This window comes from Parasteatoda tepidariorum, chromosome 6, assembly GCF_982258835.1.
Source record: "Parasteatoda tepidariorum strain Cologne lab strain chromosome 6, Ptep-v5.0, whole genome shotgun sequence".
NCBI lineage: Eukaryota > Metazoa > Arthropoda > Arachnida > Araneae > Theridiidae > Parasteatoda > Parasteatoda tepidariorum.
The window spans coordinates 104259234-104286710 of record NC_141760.1 but is presented as its reverse complement, the minus strand read 5'-3'; the positions used below and the strand labels follow the sequence as shown (position 1 = coordinate 104286710).

Genomic DNA, 27477 nt, shown 5'->3' with positions numbered 1-27477 from the left:
ATAAAATAAGCCACCGGGAAGGACAAAATGCAATAAATAAAAAAATGTAATTATTTTAGCTCCATTCATTGAGTTGGTCTCTCAATTTTGCAGTGTTGTTTAATACTACCATATAGATTGTTTTTTAACCCCGTACGAAGAACGGGTAGCCAGCTGGTACTCTATTTTTGTTACGTATTTTTTAAAATAAAAAATAATATCGAATTCAAAATTAAAGTGATATTTCTTTACGTTATAAAGTACTTATTATAGTAATCTTATTATAGTAATTTTATACTAAACAAATTATCATTTTACAATCACAAAACGGAGAATAAGTTCTATTTAGTTTTTCACAAAAGTTTTTTTTTTTAATAATATTTCATGTAAAACTGTGTTGAGTCAACTTAATGCAATAAAAATAATTGTTCCACAATAAATTCTTTCAAAATTACAAAGTGATATTACGATTTGCATTATTTTTCACTATTGCTAATAAATCTATAAAACAGTTAGCAAATGAAAATTTAAGAAAATAAAGAAAGAAAGAATAAAAAACAAGTTTTTGGGTCAAGTTGTAATAATAACCAAGCAAAATGCACTGGTGTAAGAAATTAAGAGAATTTGAAGACTTGGTCGATTATCTCCAGAACTACAGGACCTATTTTAATGAAATTTGATATGCAATACATTGATACAATACAAAACAAATTACCATTCAACAAATGCAGAGCCGGATTATACCATTCGTAGGCCCTAGGCACAGAGCCGGATTATACCTTTCGTAGGCCCTAGGCACAGAGCCGGATTATACCTCTCGTAGGCCCTAGGCATAGCCGTTTTTGGGCCCTCCCCTCCTTCCTCCACTCCTCCCCTCTTTTCAAAATATATGCTGAAATTTTCTTGCATAATTTTTTTTTTACACTTTTATTAATATGGATTTTAATTTACGAATTTGTTTATCGAAATTTATCTGCAATACCGACAAGTGTAATGCATAAAGTAAGAGAAAAAAGAAAGGTACTCCTAACTTTAAAGAGAAAAAAAAAATGGTAAAAATATAACATTTAAAAGAATAAAAAATTTACAAGTTTAGACAAGAAAAACAAGTTTAAAAAATACAAAATTCTCATATTTATTTTTTAAAAATAATTACAATTCCTAAATTAACTTATATAAACAAAACCAATGATTAAATAACGCAATATATCTCATACCTAATTAAACGGGGGGGGGGGACAATAAAATAAAAGGAAAACTTATTAATCTAAATCAAAACACTTGAAAATTATCGAACCGAAACGATAGTTAAAAAAGGCACTAGCATAAATATTAAAACCCGGAACAAGGCAAGATCAACGAAATTTAAAAAAAAAAAAAAAAAACCTAATGATAAAATTTATGAATAAAAAGAATTTATTGAGTGCGAAATTTATCGTGAAAAGAAAAAAAAATCAAACGCAGTGGAATCAGAAAAACAAAACTGTTTTTCTGATTCCACTAAGTTTGATTTTTTTTTTTTCTTTAAATTTTTTTCTCCCAAGTTTTTCGTAGGCCCCTGAATTTCGTAGGCCCTAGGCACGTGCCTAGTGTGCCTATAGGTTAATCCGGCCCTGAACAAATGTAAATACACACGCATGATCGAGTGTAACCCTCGTTGGAGTCGGAAGATATGAAATTGCCATCACAGGAAATGTTAAACTGCTTTATTTGAAGTATGAAATCACGCTGGAAGACCTGTATGTCTGTAAGAGGGGACCATACCCCCTATTGACACATATTTTTGTTTATTCTGCAACTGCTGTTCCATACCTTCCTACTCCAACGAGTGTTAAGCATGATCATGAGTGTGTATTACAATTGTTGAATGCTTATTTGTTTTGTATTGTATCAATGTAAGTACATATCAAATTTCATGAAAATCAGTCCAGTAGTTCTAGAGATTATCGACCAAGTCTGCAAATTCTCTTAATTTCTTGCACCACTGTATATGAATACACCAGTGTAATTAGACCAGTGTCTGTCCTCAAAAAACAGTAATGATTGCAAAGCAATCGATGGAGTTGTTAAACGGAAGTGAGCAAAAGAAAAACTGCATAAATAATAATAATAATTATAATAATTTTATTTAAAGGAGGAGAACGATATTTGTAGAGTTCTGGATAATTTTTTTAATTATCCAGATTAAAAATTTATCCTGATTTTCATGAATTTATTAAATTTCTTGAAAATCAGTCCAGTAGTTCTAGAGATTATCGACCAAGTCTGCAAATTCTCTTAATTTCTTACACCACTGTATATGAATACACCAGTGTAATTAGACTAATATATGAATTTGTCTGTCCTCAAAAAACAGTAATGATTGCAAAGCAATCGATAGAGTTGTTAAACGGAAGTGAGCAAAAGAAAAACTGCATAAATAATAATAATAATTATAATAATTTTATTTAAAGGAGGAGAACGATATTTGTAGAGTTCTGGATAATTTTTTTAATTATCCAGATTAAAAATTTATCCTGATTTTCATGAATTTATTAAATTTCTTGAAAATCAGTCCAGTAGTTCTAGAGATTATCGACCAAGTCTGCAAATTCTCTTAATTTCTTACACCACTGTATATGAATACAGCAGTGTAATTAGACTAATATATGAATTTGTCTGTCCTCAAAAAACAGTAATGATTGCAAAGCAATCGATGGAGTTGTTAAACGGAAGTGAGCAAAAGAAAAACTGCATAAATAATAATAATAATTATAATAATTTTATTTAAAGGAGGAGAACGATATTTGTAGAGTTCTGGATAATTTTTTTAATTATCCAGATTAAAAATTTATCCTGATTTTCATGAATTTATTAAATTTCTTGAAAATCAGTCCAGTAGTTCTAGAGATTATCGACCAAGTCTGCAAATTCTCTTAATTTCTTACACCACTGTATATGAATACAGCAGTGTAATTAGACTAATATATGAATTTGTCTGTCCTCAAAAAACAGTAATGATTGCAAAGCAATCGATAGAGTTGTTAAACGGAAGTGAGCAAAAGAAAAACTGCATAAATAATAATAATAATTATAATAATTTTATTTAAAGGAGGAGAACGATATTTGTAGAGTTCCGGATAATTTTTTTAATTATCCAGATTAAAAATTTATCCTGATTTTCATGAATTTATAAAATTTCATGAGAATCAGTCCAGTAGTTCTAGAGATTATCGACCAAGTCTGCAAATTCTCTTAATTTCTTGCACCACTGTATATGAATACACCAGTGTAATTAGACCAGTGTCTGTCCTCAAAAAACAGTAATGATTGCAAAGCAATCGATGGAGTTGTTAAACGGAAGTGAGCAAAAGAAAAACTGCATAAATAATAATAATAATTATAATAATTTTATTTAAAGGAGGAGAACGATATTAGTAGAGTTCTGGATAATTTTTTTAATTTAAAATGCATTTATCATGTAGAAAAACACATTAAGGCTAATTGAGTCGCTCAGAAGCCAATGCGGTTAAGTCCAAAACACAACTATTGAGAAAATTAATGTTTTTTGCTACATTAATTTTTAAAATTCTTGGTTTATTAATTTAATTAGAAAAGTGTATAAAGTCTTTTTTCGAGGTGTAAACTCTGCAAAAAAACAAGATATGTACAGGATGTGTAAATAAAAACGTAAGTATTTATTGAAATAATGGCAGCATCTTAAAAATTTTAGGACTTATACCTTTTGGCAGCTGAAAAAGATAAGAAATTTATGTCTACTAGTCTACTAGTATAAACGAACTTTTATTTTTCTCAATCATCACTAGATACAGAGACTAATAGAAAATAAACTGTTGGATTATTTCAAAAATTGTTTTTTACTTCAAAACTAGAGTGGCACTTTTCTCTGTTTTAGGAAATGAAAATAAAATAAATTAAAAAAAAATACCACATTTTAAAAAAATACTACGAAAAATATTTTGGTGAAAAAATACTACCGTAGTATTAAAAATACTACGTCTGGCAACCCTGTTATTTTGAATTTCTTGTTTTTTACTGTTACCAACAAATATCGAAAGAAGAAGAAGAATTTTATTTTTATTTCAAAGTTTATGTAAAAAAATATTGATAAAAGGTGGACTTATTCACAATGGCTTCTGAAATTATTATACAATATATTCAGAAGCTATTAAAAAAAGGGCTGTCTAACCTAGAAAAAAGTAACCAACGAGTAAATCCTTTAATAACTAAGAAAATTATTATTTATTTCATCAAAATTTCCAAAAATCAGAAAATATCAAAAAATGGACTTAACCGCATTGGCTTCTGAGCGGCTCAATTGATAAGCTGTATACCCTAGGTCACATTTATTGAAGACTAGCCGCCTAAGGCGGCCAGCTGTCCGCCACGCTAAAGGTTTCCACAAATAAAGTTTTTTAAAACATAGAAGGAAATCTGAAGATTAGTGGACAATTAAAGTGTTTCTGTCCTGCAATTTTGTCTTCATATCCAGTTCTGCTGCAGATGTGTTATAGCTCTTGAGGATGTTTGAAGATGTAACTTTGCTATGGTAACCTAACCTATAATATAACTATCAGGTGGAGACTTGTTTTTTTTTCTTAAAAAAAGGCCTCAGAAATTGTAAAAGCATACAAAAGTTGCTTTAAATACATGAAAAGAACACGAAAACGAATTAATTTTTTATGGTATCTATTTCTCTATAATTTTTTTATGGTATCAATTATTTCTATTTCTATATCGCTACAAAAATTAACGTCGGGTAGACTATATTTGAGGGTGCCCCTTGATTCTCGCCAAGTTGTGATCGCGGTTGATCGCCAAGCTGGGCGATGTTGAAACCCAATCGTGATTCTCAACGGTTTAGATTTTAGCGTTATTAATGTTCAACGGTATACGTAATTTCAGAGGTCCATTAGTTCTTCGTTAGATACCGGCTGGTAAGGTTACTTTTACTTCTGGTCAATAAGATCGAAGGTATGTGGGCAGTCATAAAAAGGGACTTTATAAAAAAATGTCATCACCAGTTCGGTACCACAAACGCCATTTTCGATTCATATTTCGCCGAATTTATGTGACGATGGAGGTACACAGATTCTATTCACGATAAATTTAGACAGTATCTAACTGTTATTAGATAATTCTGTGCACGTAAATCTGAGTATATTCAAGCTTAATGAAGAAGTGAGTTGTTTTTTTTTCCTTTTCTTTCTGCACCTACTCCATTAATTTTTGCTTCGATTCAAAATCCTTTTTATTGGATTTATTAATTTTGCTTACATTGGGTTCATTGCAAGCTTTATCCGATGTTTTGTTGAAATTTTCCAATGTTTTTTGAAATATCATTATGTTTTGGCCGTTATTTCTGTTACCACGGTGTTCCGCGCAAACAGGAATAGCGCCAAACATAAGTCACCAATTTCGCCAAGGGGCATCCTCAAGTATAATTTTCCCTTATCGTCTTCGCTTAAGAAAAAAAAAGAGCGTGGAAAGAAGAAGAAAAACTTATTATAACAATTATGAACAGCGATAAATATATCAAAGCGTAGCGTTCTATTTACGTATCTAATATGTTGCCACATTTTTAGTACAAAAGTTAAAGTTTTATCCACTTTGATAAATGTAAACTAATGCGAACCTTACAATTATATTATTAATTCCTTCGTATATTATTGGTTTAAGTTTTCGAAATTAAAATTTCATTTGTAAGGCTCGCATTAGCATACATTTATAAGAGTGGAGAAAAGTATATGTATTTTTAAATAGTTTCTTTAATATGGCTCTTTGAAGACGAAAAAGCATAGATTTTCTTACAAAATGACTGATAACTAAGAAACTAATCCAAATTTTTGAAAAAGAAAAAAAATACTTCTTCATTATGTCAAAACACGATTATGTGCCGAGTTTCGTGCCTGGGCGAGGCTTCTGGGGCGATATATTGTGATTACAGACACACACACACACAGCCGCGTTTATTATTATGTATAGATTGATCAATCAGTCACTGATTTTTAATTTTGCATTAAATTTGAATTGTTCAATCGATTTTAAAATTACTTACTAGCATATTCTTTGTCTTAATTTTTTTAACATACTTCAATTACTTTTTTCTTTAACCGTGTAAAAATTTTATTAGATTCTTAGATGACGGGATAATCAATGTTTTTTTTTTTTTTTTTTGCTGTTTAATTATTGAGCGACATTTTTTTTGCTATCAATTTCAATACGAAGATTGAAGACGAAGAAAATCGAAAATATTTTTCTTCCGACATCGGAAATAAAATGTGCTTCCATTTCCACAATGGGATACCTTCAAGTGATCTAGTCTGGGTATCTCGATCCGGATTGGTTCTTGAAACGTGACATTTGTTTACGTTAGCAACTGTCCTTTCCACTCTATTTCGAGTAAGCCAAGCTCGTAAAGTATCAATTCTCTTGAATGAATAATTCTATATTCTTACACAAAGATTCTATCACGAAGATTTCAATTCTTTCGTAACATATTTCTTACATAACATAAAGACAGGCATGAAGCCGTGCGAAACATAAACAAACTAATTATGCATTGAAGTTGCCAGGTACGCAAAACAAAAATATATCAAGGTTACAATAAAATGCATAAACAAATAATAAATCTACAGCACTGTATTTAATTAACTTCAAGTTAATTAACATTCTAACTTATGTGGAGAAACTTAGCTCAGGCATCAACACATCATCTTGCTTGTAAGCGACCCAATTACGATTAAAAAATGTAGTAATTCAAAAACACATTGCTAATAGTAGTGAAAATTTGAGGTTGTTATGGTTCGCATGAGTCAAAACTCAAGCATGCTTTTATAAGAATTTGAGTTCTATTCACCTAATTCCCCATCGTGTTTCATTTTCTCTACGATAGGGGGCAGTATTTGTAGGGGTTTCAACTTCCGGTAGAAGAATTTCTTCCGGTGTCAACTAAATTGCGTAAATCCGCATCTCAAGGATCAGGTAATTTTGTATCAATATAGGATAATTTCCCAAAGTACTTCTTTTTCATATCTTCATTAGATATTTTGGCCGGGAATCGGTAGGGTGCTGGGCCCATGACCGAGAGTTCGTGGGTTCGAACCCCACCGGCCGAAGACTCCTTGTGAAGTAAAGTGACTGGTGCACATTAAATCTGTCGAGTCGCAAAAGTCCTCCATGTTCCCATAACAAATCAATACCTCTGGGGGTACTGAATAGGAGATCGATAGTTCTCTGATTCAGGCCAAATTTACGATCTGTGTGACGTACGGTGTGGCAGAAGTCGAATTATTGGCCATAGATGGCGCCACTGGAAAATAAGAACAATCGCACTCCGTCTGCCTAAACAGGCATACGTCAACAACAACATTAGATATTTTAAAATACGAAGAACACACTTTTTCACTAAAACAAGACACGAAATTAAAATTCAGAACAGCTGATTATTTCGAGTATATATAAACAAACCCGGAAAGAAAAGAAAAGAAATAGTCATGTCAATGCTATGACGTCAAAAGATGACCTCAAAACTTCCGGTATGTTTTTTTTTTTTTTTTTTTTTTTTTTTTTTAAAATCTTTTTTAGGATAGATGGTGAATTGTAATCTTAGAAAAATTTAATGCAATATAATCATTAATTTATAATGTTTGGTAAAGATTATAATCTGTGGCTTTCATATCCATAAATCTATACGTGTAGATCTAAATCTATATAGTATCAATCGCTTCGAAGCAAATGAGTGTAGGGTGGTCGACCGTGTAGAGCTAAGTTCAGATGGCGCTAGGGCTTAAATTTCGACCTAAGATTCCCTGGATACTACTTCCGACTGATTACGCCTATGATTTAACAAACGCACCATTCAATGTTGTTATACTTGTAGTGTTTTCAATATAACGCGTTATTTCAGTCTTAACTTTCAACGAAACAAACAACAAATGAATTCGGAAAACTCCACAAGCTTTCTATGATGCTACCCACAAAAATAACAAACGGTGCTATTCTACACATATATAGCTAAACAAGGTATAACACTCAAAACCTGGCTAACATTACACTCTTTTTTTTCAATTCCTACTATTAGTTCACGCTCTCCCTATCATTTTGTTCAAATTTTCAATCGTTAATAAAATACTTTTTATTCATCCACTCAAATTCAAATACATTTTTTTTTAAACTTCTAGTGGATGACACTTTGATGTTAATGCAATTTTTTCTGATATTAATTCATTAATTAATTTTAGTTTCGTATGGAAGAAATTTTTTTAATTATTTAATAAAAAGTAACTAAAATGAAACTTTTCTTTGTTGACTTATGTGAGAAATGAATGGTAAAATTACTCGTAAATTTAAACACAAATCACAATTATAAAACTTCCAAGAATGTTAAGCCCGTTTAAACATCGCCTCGTAAGCCTAACATAAGCGGAGGGATACAGTGGAAGTTTTTGAAATTTCTTCCGGTTTAGGAAGCTTGTTGTTTATATTCAAACAACCATCAATAAGCAACTTTAAAGGCCTGTTTACACGGTCCAAGTTCTCGAATCCGAGAAATTGGAGGGATTTCTCTGTCCAAGAAATTGGATGATTCATCGACACTATCCAAGTTCTTGAATGTCACTGATTCGTCGAAAGAAAAACTTGCGCATGCGCATTGTTCATATTCAGCACTATAAAATAATACTTACATAAGTTTAGAATTACTAAATAAATTCAAATAAAATCATAATGACACAAATAAACTGCTAAGATCAATTTGTTTGGACTAAAATATATGAAAACAGACAACAAAATGACATAATTGGCTGCCTGCTTGTGGACGTCATGAAACCTAAGACGCTGATTGGTTAAGGGAGAAAAAACTTTACTGGAAAGTAGAACATGCTCTACTATCGTCCAAGAAGTTGGACCAAGTACTTGGATCATTGTTTACACGATCCAAGCTCAAAGCAAAACGAGTTTCCATCAATATCAATCAATCTCTGTCCAAGAAATTGGATCGTTTAAACAGGTCTTTAGGCTAACCAAGTGTGAAGTGTCAAAGAAACGATAGCCACTCCATTGATTTGCCGCATTCGCTAAGAAATTCCTTAATTTATTTATAAAACGATAATAAGAAAATTTTATTATTATTATGTTTTAAAGCAACTGTAAAGTGTATCGAAAAAGTTGAGGCTTTGTTTCTTCTATTATATACGGAAATAGTTTTAAGTATTTTTAAAATATTGAAAATAAAGAATTTGTAGTTGAAATGAGAACAGGTAATTCATAATTCTAATCTATATATATATTTCTTTTACACGGCACCAAAAAAAAGCCTCATTACAACTCCCCGAATGGCAACGTTAGAAAATCGACCAATGATTGCTGCTAAAAATGTCACATGGCAAATGTCACATGACGTGGCTGAACATATAACGCTTTTAAAAACGGAAACAATAACCAGAGTGAGCATTATCAGGTTGTTAAATTCAGATTCATGCCCTAAAAACATGATAATATTTAGTTTAAACTCAATTAGGAATTAATTAGGCTGGCCTTCTCCATGACTATAAATAAGTCACAAGGTCAGACTTTTGAGAAAATCAGTTTAGTATTGACTAAACAAGTTTTTAGTCATGGACAACTTTATGTTGACCTGTCAAGAGTCAAGTCATTTGACAGCCTTTCAGTAATTGCTCCAAGATGCCAAATCTATAATTGTGTTTTCAAAGTAATCCTAAATGCTTAGTGTTAATTTCTTAGATGTTTTTTGCTTTTTGGAAAAAATTTAATTGCTTATTTTGTTCTAATATGTTATATACTTTATCACAAATGTTAATTAATATAGAAATTGATGCTGATCACCAAAAAATATTTCATTTGGCGATAAAACAAATTTTTGTGTTCTTGAAAATGAAAGACTTTTTAAGGGTTATTATCTCACAAGGAAAAGTTAGGGTTTAAAGTTTATATTTTTAAATAATAATTTTTTTTTCTAAAACTTTCAGAATTTCTAGCATTAACTAATTTATTATACACATTTACTTGAATTTAGGTGAGTAACTGCAATATTTGATAATTTATTTTGCTAATATGTTTCTCATATAGATAATGTTTTGATTTTTTCACCATGTACAATCTAAATAGCTAATATACTTTTTTAAAAGCCAATAAGAACATTGGTAGAATTCTTCTACATAAGTACAATACTACGCCTTTGATGATAAAATACTATGTCTTTGATGATAATATACTATGTCTTTGTGCTAGAACATTGTGTTCATTGGCGAGCGAGCCATGGTTCACGGCGTGAACCACATAGGATTGCGTAGCAATTCTCGGGGGTTGGCGAGCGTTAGCGAGCAGGGGGCGGAGCCTCCTAGTAGATCATAATTCCTTTAAAAAAAAGTCACAATATCTTTGAATAATTAGTTGTTGCTAAAAAAGCATTTTAAATTATTTCAAATAGATATTATCATTTTTTTTTAAAAAAAAACTTTCACCTTAAAATAAAAAACCGCAATGTAGCATTTCTGATGGAAAAGTTCTATGTTCACTCCTGTGAGACTCCAACGAAAAGGAAAGGTCTATTTGTTCAAATTAAATTTTTTTTCATTAACTTCTAGAAAAAAATAAAACGTATACCAGTTAATTATGAGTTACGTTTATGGCGTTTAATTAAGAAGTATAATCTGCCGCCTTTAAAAGTAAAAAAAAAAAAAAAAAAAAAAAAAAAAAAAAAACTGTAACAAAGAACAACAGCAATATATTTTTTTACCCTCATTTAGCGAAACATTACGAATCTTGCGCAAAAAATAGTCCCCTTTTCTATTCAGAAAAAAATAATAAACAAATAAATAAATACATAAAAAGAAATAGATGTGAGGGTAAATAAATAATGAAAAAAAAACCGTCGTATTTTTGACGTTGTTTTACAATCTTAAAACAAAATTAAATGAAGATATTTATTTATTTTTTATTTTGAAGTGGGCGGAGGGAAAGATAAAAAAAAAAAAAAATTCATCGCACGCTACTTGATGTATAGACAAAACGAATAAGTTTAAATGTTGCTTCCATCTGCAGCGTTACAGGCAACGAGACGAAAATAAAAAAACTACATAATTATCCATTTGAAATCTTTTTAGCATTTATATGTTACTGTTTTAATTAATAATGACACTTAAAAACTTTTTTATTTAGTTATAAGATATATCTCTCGTTGAAAGTGTTAGTTTTTTGTAATTAATTTAAGTTTGCGGCTCGCTGAAAACGTGTATTTTAGAAAAACCATTGGGGAAAAAAAAATTCCGTTAAAACTAAATTCTTCAGGCTAAAACAAAAAAACTTCTATGGTATTAAAAATTGTTGTCAGTTGACAAATTATCGCGAAAAGAAACAAATTCATTACTGTTAATTTGTTAAGCATGAATGCGTTTTCATTCCTATTTGTTCACTAAAACAATTCAAAAAGTCTTTATACTGGAGTTAAATTTCCAATTTTTTTCGTTCTTTGGCAATTTTTTTTAAAAATTACTTACTAAAACCACTTTTGAAAATTTTAACTCAAAAATAATGAATGAATGTTGATGATTTTCCAGAGCGGTGTACAATAATTTCGATTCAATAATAAACTTTGAATAAACATTTTTTAAATTTGATAAAAAGCACACGTTCCCTATTTCCCAAAATATTTCAGAATATTTCAAACTTGTTAACGTATTTCATGGGGGAAATGACCTTGAACTGATTTTCGAAGCCACTTAACTGTTAGAGAAAGCAGTAAATTCCCTTTTCCACTTCGTTTGCATTTCAAACGAAAAACTCAGACAAAATTAACAGATTTTATCAGTAGCAATTAAACTCAAGAACGCATGTGGTGATATATGTTTAAAAAAAACTTTTATAATAAATGCAGCTATAATTTTATTCATAAATGTAGCTTTTTTTTAGTCGAAAATGTATGTAGCATGACAGTGTAACACTGGATAATTTCTTTTATGGTTAAGATTTATGAAATAAATAGTAGATACTAGTTTGCAAGATAAAGGTGTATCAATTGCTATTTTATTTATGTCTAGTGTTTATGAATTTAAAACCTGTTTTGTGATGTTTAAGTATTTCAGAATGGGATTTTCTATTTAACGAATTTTCGATATAACGAACTTATTACCGGGATTCAGCGACACTTCGTTAAATAGAGGTCCGACTATATATAACGTCGTTGCCGAATGAAAGGATCAAAACAGGAACACGGAAGGAGGGTACAAAATTTATTTATTAATTATTACAGGGAGCAAAAGTGGTCATGAAATGTTGTGCTTTTCGTTATATGCTAGGGAAAAATCTTGCAAAGTAAATCCGTAAAATGCTTCGTTTTAGGGAATAGGGGAAAGCTTAAAAATTTTAATTGGTTCATTAATAGGTCGCGCGATTCCCACAAAGAGTAAAGGGGAAAAAGTTTTATTTTTAATTAATGCATGCTTGCGCCAAAAATAGATTTAGGATGTGAATTTAAAAGTGTGAGAAAGTGCTTCGATTAGAATAATAAATTAAGAAAAGGATATTCAGAAGAGGAATAACATAAGAAGATTAATTCTATTCTTATTAAGATTCTGGCTCTAGACAGGATAGTTCATTTTATTGTATGGTGGATCTCACAACTTAGATCAACACGTACTGTTACAACGTAGGCGACATTTCCCAAAAGAGTCCTAGGCCATACACTTATACAAAAGGGTTTTTAGTTCATACCAGAAGAAACAGCCCCAGACCATAATTCCATCTCCACCGTTATGCATAGGTTGATAATATGTTCATAAATTCGTAAATTTTTTTTTTATCTATTTCGACAAAATAATGAATTTTGCAAAAATTTAAGTTTTTGTGTCAGTGTCTTTCATCTTAAAACATAAACGCTTCGATTACCTACCTAAGTTTAAACAAACGTTTAAAAAGCAAAACTCATTACCAAATGCGATTTTTAGAAAAATATAGTAAATCAAAAGTGCAAATTTTTCTTTGATAATTGAAGATTAATGGGGAAGGAAGGTTTATGCCCCTATTTTTCACAAAAATTACGATTAGATCGCCATCTGATACATTTTGACGATGACAAAAATTAAACAAATCAATAACGTTTAATATTGGTTCTCTCCGAGAGTTAATATACACAAAGTATACTAATTTAGTATACTCCGAGAGTTAATGTAGGCCGTGCTGGGAAAAGCTGTTCCTGAAAACCTTAAAATCCATTTTTTCTCGGAATCAGCTTTCATGGACAAAAACCTTTCTCCCCCTTTGATATTCAGTTTTGTTGCTATGTCTATCAATCATTGATAATTATCAACATACTTATCACTTTACGATTATTTCAAACATTGCTCTATTTTGCGAAATTACTTGCTTTTTATAAGTGATAGATTAAAAAATGAAATTGAAAATGATTATAAATATATGTGTCACATAATTGAAGTGTGAAATCCATTATTTCATAAAATAACAAGACAATTAGACAAATCAGTTAAAGTACATAAAATTATTCAATTCCACGATTTAACTAGGTATTCTATAGAATAACGATGAAATACGGCACTCTAAATTTTTTGAACCAGTACTAGCTGCTTTTAGTCTGTTTTGAACAGCTTACAGCTGCTTTTGCAATGTTGGTGTGTGTAAACTTCATTCCTTAGCTTCTAAACGTAGTTAGTAATATTAGCAATAATAAGTAACATCATTTGTTTTTCCTTATTCTTTATCAATTAATCAGTGGCAATAGAGACAAAATATATTTTTCGAGACATTTTAGCTATTTATGATCAATTAATTTCTAAAATAACTTTGAAATTGTTTATTTTTCCTTTTAACAGTCTATCATTAGTACTTTACGGTCTATCATTAGTACATTTAATGGTCTATCATTAGAATTATATACTTTAACGGTAATAATTCTAATGATAGACCATTCACGGTTGGTTGAAGAATCTATTTTTTATCTTCGTCTACTTTAATGGGAAGATTTTTTTGGCAAGAAATTTTCTCTGATTGTTTCTTTCTCCCTTTGACGGTCTATCATTAGTTATTTCATAGACTAACTAGTTATTTCATGGAATAACTAGTTATTTCACAGAATAACTAGTTATTTCACAGAATAACTAGTTATTTCACAGAATAACTAGTTATTTCACAGAATAACTAGTTATTTCATAACTAGTCATACCTAGTAATATTTCATAACTAGTTATTTCACAGAATAACTAGTTATTTAATAGACTAACTAGTTATTTCACAGAATAACTAGTTATTTCATAACTAGTTATAACTAGTAATATTTCATAACTAGTTATTTCACGGAATAACTAGTTATTTCATAGACTAACTAGTTATTTCATAACTAGTTATTTCACAGAATAACTAGTTATTTCATAGACTAACTAGTTATTTCATAGAATAACTAGTTATTTCAGAGAATAACTAGTTATTTCACAGAATAACTAGCTATTTCATAGACTAACTAGTTATTTCATAGAATAACTAGTTATTTCACAGAATAACTAGTTATTTCATGGAATAACTAGTTATTTCGCAGAATAACTAGTTATTTCATAGACTAACTAGTTATTTCAGAGAATAACTAGTTATTTCGTAGAATGACCAGGTAAAGCATGAAATTTTTCATCTGTTATATACTTTAACTGACTTCACTAGGTATTTCATGAAAAACATAGTTATTCTATGAAATAACTGAATAATACACTTTAACGCTAACATATATATCACGGTAGGTTGAAGAATCTTTTTTTTTAACTTCATCTACTTTAATGGGAAGATTTTTTTGGCAAGAAATTTTCTCTCAAACAAAGAACTTGATGGTTGCTATGCCAACCATGTCAAGAAGCGTCAATTCCATGTGTGGTGGAAATCTTCGCCTCAGGAACAGAAAAGGAAAAAAAAATCCCCTTTTTTCCCCCTTCTTTCTAAAAGATGTCTTCCAACAAAAGTGACTTAAATTTCTCTTTACGCCCCCCCCCTCTTTGTTTTTCCCCCTTCCTCTAGATAACATGTGTAACTACAACAACAACAGATTTGAACTCTTTTTCTGGGGTAACAAATAGAGGTGTTTAGGAGAATTTTTTTTATTTTTATCTTCTAATATGTTCATGCCTTTTTGGAGACAAAAGTTATAAAATGACACTTGAGAAAAAAAAAAGAATCAAAGCAAATGAATAAAAATAAAAAAAATAAGAAACTAATAAATCTGCTTACGTACGAATAGTTTTCCGTAACTATTTCCAACAGGGAGTGCTGATTATTTAAACCTAAGTTCTTTCTCATGAAAATTTATAGTTATGGGAGATGGGCACTATTTTATAGTCATGAGGGACTGTGTGTTTTTTTTTTTCGAAAGGAGTCTTTTGCATTTTGTCTTAGGGGTGTTAGGAACCTCTTCCTAGCCCCCTGAACAGAGGAATAGAAAAACATTCTAGACAATTAATTTAATCATATTATTTAACGTTAGCTTTAAAAAAGAAATATTATCTATGAATATATGCATTAGCTAACGAAACTAATTGTCAAAGGAATAAGCGATTATCATCGGTCACGTGTTCATTGCTTATTGCTGTAACAATATATGTTTTTTAATAAACTAAACTCCAAAAACTCTGATTAAAAGGGGCTTTTATAATGACAAAATGAAACCTCGATTTAATACGCCCCCTTATTCGCATTGCTTAACAATCCTGTCTATTGGTTCATCATTTTCATCATCAATTTGTCTTAGACCTGTTAGAATTTATTAACTGATTAATAAAAAATCCTTCGTGAAAAAGGTTCTGTAGCTTAGTATACATTGTATCATTTTAAAATAAAAATACAGTCAAACCCCGCTATAGTGAACACGGTTTATAGTGAACTCCCGGATATAGTGAACGAAATGTTCGCTCCCGTGCCTTGCTACACACGCATAATATTATTTTTTGTGGATATAGTGAACCAAAAAAAGAGAGGAAGTTGGATATTATTAACTTTTTTCTGTCTTCGACTGATTTATTTTCTTCATTTTTTTGGGCAATATTTTTGAAATTTCCACTTCAAAATAAATACATATACCGATTTTTAAAACCATCTATAGTATGAAACGTGGCAATAAGCATTTTTCTTGTTTGCTTCATTATTGAACAGCATTATTGAATTGGTTCAACATTCAAAGAAGCCGCAATCTTCCAGTATCTGGACAAATGCTTCAAGTCAAAGCCGATGAATTTGCTGAGAGATTTGGTGAGACTACTTTTGTGTGCTCGAATCGCTGATCAGACAGTTTTGAAAAGCGGAATAATATAAATTAAGTAAAAATTATCGGAGACTCGGGAAGTGTTTCCATGTCTGATGAAGAGGATTGCTCATCAGATAAAGATTGCTAATTTTTTTTTTTAACGCAAGACGAAGATTAATAAAAATAAATTTTAATAAATATTTTGTTACTGCGTTTTATGTTTTCAGTTATTTCTGTATTTCATTTTATTCCCCTTTTATTTAAATAATCTGTAATAAAAGGGGGAAGTTTGGAACCATTAGTTAAAATGGTTTGCGGAACGCATATAACGAAGTCTCGGTTATAGTGAACCGAAACTTATGTCCCTTGAAGGTTCGCTATAGCGGGGTTTGACTGTATAACAATTGCACTCTCAATGAAAGTTGTATTGATTATCAGAACATTTTTAGCCGAAATGTGACAATTATTTTAAAGACATTTTTAATGGTTACCAAAACTGATTAGCAATTTTGTGCATATTTAATTAAAGTTATTTTGTTAACCAATATTTCCTTTAGGAAAGCCAATTCACTGTTATTAAAACAAAATGGTACGTTTGAAAGTGTAAAAGAAATACCTATTTCAAAATCTTTCACTATGCCCCCAGAAACGCACTAATTAAGTATCGCACTATTGCTCTTAATTGCGACACTTTAAAAGGTTTTATAAAATGTTTATCAGGAACACGCGTTTATTAAATTGCGTAATTTAAAATCAAAAGAATCCCTAAAAGCATATCATTTATGGTAATTCGTCTGAAGGAATATTTAAACGCTCAGTTTGCTCTTAAGTTCTATGTAGATTGGAATTCAAGAAAAGGGATCCAGTTTGTTTAACACCCATCCAATATCAACAGAAATAATCATTGATTAAGACCAATTTAAATCATCAACTCCTTAACTGACGCTGCAGGAATTTTAATATCGTCGCTCCACACTAATTTTTGCTTTTCTTTCAAGAAATGGCTTTAATAACTTTGGTCAACGTGCTACTGCTATTAAAATATTTTAATTTTAGTATGGCATTTGACTTCCAGAAAAGGGAGAATGGGAAATGCTTCTGTAACATAAATTATGTAACAATTTTATAAATATATGTCACTGTGAGTGGCAGAAACGGGTGGTTGTTGACTTCCACCGGTGATTGTTGATAGGTAAATGCCACTGCTCGGTATGCATTTGCCCGGTATACCCTCCACTTTTCTTAAAGTTAAATGCCACTGCCCGGTATGCATTTAACGCTGTATGTATTTATTATGTGTGCATTTAACCGATACTCCGAGCAGTAATGTTTATCTCAATGAATCGTCAGCAGATGTTGAAATATCAAATTAATATAATAATATCAACGAATAAATTAATATCAAATCGGATCTAAGAAATATTTCGGACATTCACCGGAGAAAGTCGGCATTCCCTAGACTTCGGTTATTCATGGCATCATATATATATATATATATATATATATATATATATATATATATATATATATATATATATATATATATATATATATATATATATATATATATATATATATATATATATATATATACTGGTGTAAGAAATTAAGAGAACTTGCAGACCGATTATCTCAAGAACTACTGGACCAATTTTAATGAAATTTGATATGTACATACATTGATACAATACAAAACAAATAAAAATTCAACAATTGTAATACACACGCATGATGGTACGTAACATTCGTTGGAGTCGGAAGGTATGAAACAGCGGTTGCAGAATAAACAAAAAAATGGGTTAATCCCCTCTTACAGATATACTACAGGCCTTTGCAGCGTGATTTCATACTTTAAATAAAGCAGTTTATTATTTCATGTGGCAATTTCATACCTTCCGACTTCAACGAGTGTTACGCGCAATCATGAGTGTGTATTACAACTGTTGAATGGTTAATTGTAATGAATATCAAATTTCATTGAAATCTGTGCAGTAGTTCTCTAGAGATAATCGACCCAGTCTGCAAATTCTCTTAATTTCTTACGCCAGTGTATATATATATATTTTTAAAAATAATGAATGTCTAATTGTATATAGGAACACAATAAATTAATCAAAAAAATAACCAAGCTTCACTAAAATCGGATGTGGGATACGCTATTAATTCTTATATCTTAAATGCTTCCATTACATTTCGTATCTTTATTACGGTGCAATATACAATGTAATTAACGTAATAACGAAGAGACAAAGCAAAGCAGTCTGCAAATCCTTTTAATTTCTTACACCAGTGTATATATATTTTTTAAAAATAATGAATGTCTAATTGTATATAGGAACACAATAAATTAATCAAAAAAATAACCAAGCTTCACTAAAATCGGATGTGGGATACGCTATTAATTATTATATCTTAAATGCTTCCATTACATTTCGTATCTTTATTACGGTGCAATATACAATGTAATTAACGTAATAACGAAGAGACAAAGCAAAGCAGTCTGCAAATCCTTTTAATTTCTTACACCAGTGTATATATATTTTTTAAAAATAATGAATGTCTAATTGTATATAGGAACACAATAAATTAATCAAAAAATAACCAAGCTTCACTAAAATCGGATGTGGGATACGCTATTATATCTTAACTATTAATTATTATATCTTAAATGCTTCCATTACATTTCGTATCTTTATTACGGTGCAATATACAATGTAATTAACGTAATAACGAAGAGACAAAGCAAAGCAGTCTGCAAATCCTTTTAATTTCTTACACCAGTGTATATATATTTTTTAAAAATAATGAATGTCTAATTGTATATAGGAACACAATAAATTAATCAAAAAATAACCAAGCTTCACTAAAATCGGATGTGGGATACGCTATTATATCTTAACTATTAATTCTTCTATCTTAAATGCTTCCATTACATTTCGTATCTTTATTACGGTGCAATATACAATGTAATTAACGTAATAACGAAGAGACAAAGCAAAGCAGTCTGCAAATCCTTTTAATTTCTTACACCAGTGTATATATATTTTTAAAAATAATGAATGTCTAATTGTATATAGGAACACAATAAATTAATCAAAAAATAACCAAGCTTCACTAAAATCGGATGTGGGATACGCTATTATATCTTAACTATTAATTCTTATATCTTAAATGCTTCCATTACATTTCGTATCTTTATTACGGTGCAATATACAATGTAATTAACGTAATAACGAAGAGACAAAGCAAAGCAGTCTGCAAATCCTTTTAATTTCTTACACCAGTGTATATATATTTTTTAAAAATAATGAATGTCTAATTGTATATAGGAACACAATAAATTAATCAAAAAAATAACCAAGCTTCACTAAAATCGGATGTGGGATACGCTATTATATCTTAACTATTAATTCTTATATCTTAAATGCTTCCATTACATTTCGTATCTTTATTACGGTGCAATATACAATGTAATTAACGTAATAACAAAGAGACAAAGCAAAGCAGTCTGCAAATCCTTTTAATTTCTTACACCAGTGTATATATATTTTTAAAAATAATGAATGTCTAATTGTATATAGGAACACAATAAATTAATCAAAAAAATAACCAAGCTTCACTAAAATCGGATGTGGGATACGCTATTATATCTTAACTATTAATTATTATATCTTAAATGCTTCCATTACATTTCGTATCTTTATTACGGTGCAATATACAATGTAATTAACGTAATAACGAAGAGACAAAGCAAAGCAGTCTGCAAATCCTTTTAATTTCTTACACCAGTGTATATATATTTTTAAAAATAATGAATGTCTAATTGTATATAGGAACACAATAAATTAATCAAAAAAATAACCAAGCTTCACTAAAATCGGATGTGGGATACGCTATTATATCTTAACTATTAATTATTATATCTTAAATGCTTCCATTACATTTCGTATCTTTATTACGGTGCAATATACAATGTAATTAACGTAATAACGAAGAGACAAAGCAAAGCAGTCTGCAAATCCTTTTAATTTCTTACACCAGTGTATATATATTTTTTAAAAATAATGAATGTCTAATTGTATATAGGAACACAATAAATTAATCAAAAAAATAACCAAGCTTCACTAAAATCGGATGTGGGATACGCTATTATATCTTAACTATTAATTATTATATCTTAAATGCTTCCATTACATTTCGTATCTTTATTACGGTGCAATATACAATGTAATTAACGTAATAACGAAGAGACAAAGCAAAGCAGTCTGCAAATCCTTTTAATTTCTTACACCAGTGTATATATATTTTTTAAAAATAATGAATGTCTAATTGTATATAGGAACACAATAAATTAATCAAAAAATAACTAAGCTTCCCTAAAATCGGATGTGGGATACGCTATTATATCTTAACTATTAATTATTATATCTTAAATGCTTCCATTACATTTCGTATCTTTATTACGGTGCAATATACAATGTAATTACCGTAATAACGAAGAGACAAAGCAAAGCAGTCTGCAAATCCTTTTAATTTCTTACACCAGTGTATATATATTTTTTAAAAATAATGAATGTCTAATTGTATATAGGAACACAATAAATTAATCAAAAAATAACCAAGCTTCCCTAAAATCGGATGTGGGATACGCTATTATATCTTAACTATTAATTATTATATCTTAAATGCTTCCATTACATTTCGTATCTTTATTACGGTGCAATATACAATGTAATTAACGTAATAACGAAGAGACAAAGCAAAGCAGTCTGCAAATCCTTTTAATTTCTTACACCAGTGTATATATATTTTTTAAAAATAATGAATGTCTAATTGTATATAGGAACACAATAAATTAATCAAAAAATAACCAAGCTTCACTAAAATCGGATGTGGGATACGCTATTATATCTTAACTATTAATTCTTATATCTTAAATGCTTCCATTACATTTCGTATCTTTATTACGGTGCAATATACAATGTAATTAACGTAATAACGAAGAGACCTTTAGAACATTTATTTATGCTTCTAAAAACACCGTATTTCTAAACAAAAACTTTTTATTCTCTAATATGGTGTTCCAAGAACACTATTTAGAGAGTGTACATGATTCAAGAACGGTAACAATAATCACAGATATTCTATGTGCAGATTTATTGAGATGTTATTGAAGAGAGGCACCTCTGAACGAATTTTTGAAAAATTCGTATTTTGCATATTTAAATTGAATATAGTGTAAATTAAATTAAACAGTGCTTTGAAAATACTTATTAAAAAAAGAATTCAAAAAACTAAAAGCAATTAAAAATAATACTTCCAATGGAAAAACGCCCTAAGCAGCAGAGAACCGAAAGGAATTGAAACAAAATAAACAATGAAATATGAAAAAAAACGGATAAATATGACAACCGAAGCTGAAGTCTTCAGGGGGTACAAGCTCCGGAAGTCATAAAAGCAAAGCCTTTTCTATCGAGAGAGCACGACAAAAGTCTAAAATTGTTCTCTCTGTACCCCAATGGTTTTGCCAAAGTCCAGGAAGAGAATTCAATATAAAATATAAAATACATAAAGCAAATGCAAAGGAATAAAAACAAATACATAAGAATAGTACGCACAAGAGCTTGCTTGAAACAAAAATCCTTTTACCAAATTATCCCACTGACTGCGAGGCATAACTAAATTGAAATAAACATAAAACCTTTGGTACCCCCAAAGGTTTTATATTTATTTCAATTTTCGAGAGCAACTTTTGTCGTGCTCTCTCGGTAGAAAAGGTTTTGCTCTTATGACTTCCGGAACTGGTACCCCCTAAAGACTTCAGCTTCTGTTGTCATATTTATCCATTTTTTTTTAATATTACATTGATTCTTTTGAAAATACTTATACATTTCTTTAACTCATAAAACTAAAGGTTTTCTGAATAAATAAAAAATAATATAGTTTTCAACAAAAAAAAAAAAAAAAAAAAAAAGCTTATTTGTAATGCTAGGTTTCATCAAGGCTGCCGAACAAATGAAAATAAAGGAGTCTAACATGATTAAAGCAAAAATGAAACATTCTTGATGTTCAAAACTGCTGTCTATCAAGAACAACTTTATTGTTGATAAATAATTTAATAAAATTAGTAGAATAAAGATTAAAAACAGCTTTACGTAGATAGTCGAAAACCTTGCTTTAACAGTGTCGTACGTCTACCACTACAGAAATCATAGATGAAGGTTGACATTGTCGATAGTAGATACCATTCAATAAAACTCAACTTGCTCAAAACGAATCTGTTAATACCTTAATCTAAACAAAAACTTCAATTGTAAAATTTAAGCGATGAATTCCTAGATGTGGAGCCAAATTTCTGAAGAATCTGCGTAAGGATCACGTGAGAAACTTTTCATAGCTAATTTTGTACTACCTAGTATTAGTACCTAGATAGGTATTTTCAAATTTATATAAAAATGACCTATTTAGAGTTAACAATGGAGCTTCAAATGCCGATATATTTTTTTTTCTAGATATAAAATTGCAAACAAATTATATCAGGGTTACTTTCCTGTCATAGTTTGTTTGCAATTTAATATATATATATATATATATATATATATATATATATATATATATATATATATATATATATATATATATATATATATATATATATATATATATATATATATATATATATATATATCAGGGTTTCCGCTACTGTAGCTTTTTTCGCAAAATGCGAAAAGACCCCTCAAAAATGCTAAAATTCAACAAAGCATTTTCGCAATTTTGCTAAAGGATTTTACTAAATTCCATTAATTCAGTTACAACTCTGGATTGCAACTGGCAAGCTCTTGTTAGTGTTTTAATGGAAGACAAACGTCCTGTTGTTCAAGGGTTGTTAAAATATATAACTACTTTTTTGTTTTTAGCAACCACTGCCATCATGAATGATATCATGTTCAACATTAATAAATTAAGCCTCATATTTCAAAAATCTAATTTAAATTTTGAATATGTTCAATCAAGTGTGAAGGCTTGTATTTCAAGTTTAGAAGAAATAAAAAATGGCACCGGCACTCATTATATGAGTTTTTTAGATGTTGTGCCTAAGAAGGAAAGTGAAAAATTTGAGTTTCAGGGCCATATAATTTTAGATGGACTGAAACAGAGGGAAAGATTCTGTAATTTGATGCACAATTTTTTAAACTGTATCATTGAAAATATTACTGATAGATTGGGAGATTTGGATAAAATCGAAATGTTCAATATATTTATATATTTATACCTAGCAGGATGCCCCATAGTTCGGAAGAATTACAGCATTATGGTGTAAAGGAAATCCGTTGCATTTTCAATTTGTTTTCGGAATCTCCCAGAAAAGATTTTCAGTTTACAGAAACTGAATTACTTTGTGAATGGGGATTATTTAAGCACATCTTAATGCAACGATGTAAAAACATGTCATTTAATGAATTACTTTTATTTTTATATACCAATGATGTGTCTGAACAGTACCCATTAATAACTTCTGTTATAGAGTATTGTGCAACAATACCAATGCACACTGTTGACTGTGAAAGGAGCTTTAGCTGCCTTAATTTGATTAAAACTAATATTCGAAACAGGTTGTTAATCAACCATGTAAACAATTTGTTAATGATTAATATTGAGGGCCCTGAAAGTGCATTTAACTTTCAAGAAGCATTTGTAAAATGGGCAAACATGAAAGAAAGGAAGATTGTTAATTATAAACCAAAATGTTTTGATAAATAATAAATGTGATTTTTTTTGTTATAGGTATTCTTTTTGATATTCTTGTACATTAAGCTATTTTTTGTCAGATAACTTACAGTACTTGTTTGATATAAAGTAATTTTATAAGCCTAATGGCATTTTAGCATTTTGCTAAAACTTTTTTTCAGATTTTAGCTTTTTTGCTAATGAATTTTTAGACTCAGCTTAAACCCTGATATATATATATATATATATATATATATATATATATATATATATATATATATATATATATATATATATATATATATATATATATATATATATATATATATATATATATATATATATATATATATATATATATATATATATATATATATATATATATATATATATATATATATATATATATATATATATATATATATATATAATTAAAATATTGAAAATAAATAGTATCAATTTCTGTTAGCCCTTGGAGCTGCACATCGAACTGCAAAGACAGGTATTGTAGCCATGTCTATCATGAGGCCAGAGTTGATCATGAAATCTTAATACCGTCACTTAGTGTGCCTCTACTTCGGAACAAGATGCACAGCAAAAAGTCTGATATTTCATTATTTTTATGGTAATAATTACTGTAAAATCACTGAATCACACTAATTAAATACATATTGCTGTAAAAATTATGTTACAATACCTTTATAGTAAAAATGGATTTAACTCATGATGTACCCAAAGTGCCGGTACAGTAATTCCATCCGGAATTTTTTACAGTGTAGGACCTACACGCATGCAAGTTACATTGTAGCATACAATATTACTAAAAATAATAAAACTGTCGATGATGGGGAGTTTGTTAAACAGTGTATGCTCCAAATTTGCGATGTTTTATGTCCATACATGAAAAATAATTTTGAGGCTGTAAGCTTATCTTGAAAAACGGTGACTTCCAGAATCGATGCCATTGCATCTAGAAATTGCACAATTTAAATTTTGCACGATTCTCACGCTCAAAAAATAGGTGCTATGTTTGCTTCATCTTATGTATGTGAACAAGTGTTTTCAACTATGAACCTTAGGAAAAAATCATTTCAGAAGTAGACTAACAGACAAGCATTTAGCCTTGTTCCTTAAAATACGTACATCTCACTCCGATCCTCAATATAAGGAACTTTCAAAACTGAAATCGCAATTTCATTCAAGATTTAAATTAAAACTTTTAAATCGTTTTTTTAATTTAGAAGTTTTTACTTAGCCCACCAAACGGTTTTTTACCCTCGACCAAAAAAAGTTTGCCCATCACTGGTTTAGAATATTAGTGATGTTCTTTAATTTCGTTTGTAATATTCCATTGTTCCTACTAATCATGTCTCTTCTGTTTCGTTTTACTTATTCGCTTTTATTTACATGAACCTCTCTTTCCCCAACCATTGGTTTACTTAAAATAAATCTAATCCTTGGAACGTATTGCTCATCCAAGCGACATTTTTTGTCAGCCATTTTTTTTCCCGTAAAGAAATCGTTTGATTCATTGCATCAACAAACGCTTAATTTCTTCAGTTTAATCGCTAAGTACACTTTTTTTATGCGTGTTAAATTAAAAGAATAAGAAAAGGATTAAAAAAAGGGGGAGGACATTTATTATATTATCTTTATTATATTTATTATATGTCTTGGCCCACATAAAGATTATTCTATTTGTCATCTATCTCCCTTTTCTTTTATTATTCTGGATAAAGTCAAATGTTTGCAGAGATCTAACTAGAAGGAAATTCAGTTGTAAATGGAAGGCAGGTAATTTGGCAATGAGTCAACATCAGCCGGTTTTAATTTGATAAACATATCTGAAAAAAATTGTCTGGGGGATTTTTAATTGCTCTCATTTTTCTTTCCCTTCTGATTTAATTAAAAAAATTATTTGATCTTAAATATCAATTTAACTATTACTTTTAATATAAAATCAAACTTAATTACAAGCTTTAAATGATTCATTAGTGCTTTTGCTGTAAAAAAATTTTTTTTAATTTTTTTTACCTAAGTATACATGAATTTTCTTCTATATTGCTTACACGATATATTTTGTAATGTATTTAAAAAGCCTTAGTAAAAATACTATAAAAAAAATTTTGTACTTAAAAAATTAAATTTATCGTTAAAATATTTAGCAATACGTGTAAACTTGCTTTATTTATTTCGCGCTGTTTTATATTGTATATTCAAAAAAAAAAAAAAAAAATACTGTTATAAAGTACCTTTTTTTTTAGCTTCCGCGTATTTTGCAAGACAAACATTTTTTTTAACGACTCCTAGATTGAAGACCCGATTCAACGATAGACCCCACGTTCCTGGAAGGATTTTTTTTAAAGTCCACCCTGATCTTTAAAAAAAAAAATTATTAAATTTTGTGAACTTGTCATTTATGTGTTTGATTTTTATAATTTTGAAGTGTTTATTGGCCGGATCTTTAAGAGAAATCTCCCCATCCTTTGGATGTTCTGTTTGCGCACAGGCTGCTTAGTAAGTCGTTGACGAAGCATTTTTATTTTTTAGGATTCAGTTACAGTCTTACTACGGAATGGTACTATTATGGTTGGCTGTTGAATGCAGTAATTTGGCAGATTAAAATGTTCCATTTGTTGTAACACCCCCAATTGAATCATTGATAGATAATGTTTACATTTACTTCCCGGAAAAAGAAGATCTGTGATTAGAAAACTGTGTCGAAAATTATTCTTAATGTTTAGATATTTACAAATATATCAAGAAAAACTTCTGTATGGATTTTGATTATTGCTTCTTTTTTTAACTGAAATTATGTTTCTTTGATAATAAAAATGCCCTCATAGGTGCCTTTCATTATTTTAAAATCATTAAGTATTCTCTTATAAAACCTTAGCTGCAATGCTTATATATACCGAAGAGCCATTACATTATGACCACCCTCTATGTATTACAATGGGCTCGCCCAGGTTTTCATGGTTTCTCGCCCAGGAACAATGTTTTCATGGGGCACATTAGGACCCATAATCCTCATAGAACAATCCCTAACGTCTGTAAGCGACTTGAACATAGTTGAGACCAGGTCACCCGTTCATGGCAACAGTTTTTCCTGCGGGAAATGGTGTTTACCAACAGGATAATGCACTATGTCATAAGGGTCGAATGTCGAGGAACATTCCAGTGACTTTCAAGTCATGTCTTGGCCCCCAAATTCACCTGACCTTAATCCAATAGAGCATTTGTGGTCCTACTTGGAAGACAAAATTCGTGCTGCCACGCTACCCCCTCGCAATGTGAGAGAATTGCAGGACCAGTTGGTGAGCGCTTGGTACCAGATACCTCAGACTACCTCAGCACCTTGTGGAATCAATGCCACGGCGGGTGCTAGCAGTTTTGAGAGCTAAAGGTGGTCCAACATGTTATTAGCAGGGTGGTCATAATGTAATAGCTCTTCGGTGTGTGTACACACACACACACACACACACACACACACACACACACACATACATACATAATGC

The 27477-nt window shown here is 29.9% G+C and overlaps 1 long non-coding RNA gene across 1 annotated transcript in view; it reads left to right on the top strand.

Moving 5' to 3' along the window:
* Positions 1 to 26649, top strand: part of LOC122272008 (uncharacterized) — a 131924-nt gene extending 105275 nt beyond the window's left edge. The window contains exon 4 of the long non-coding RNA XR_015434806.1: positions 26510 to 26649. This is a non-coding gene — a long non-coding RNA (uncharacterized LOC122272008). The remainder of the gene's footprint in view (positions 1 to 26509) is intronic.
* Positions 26650 to 27477: the final 828 nt, after the last annotated feature.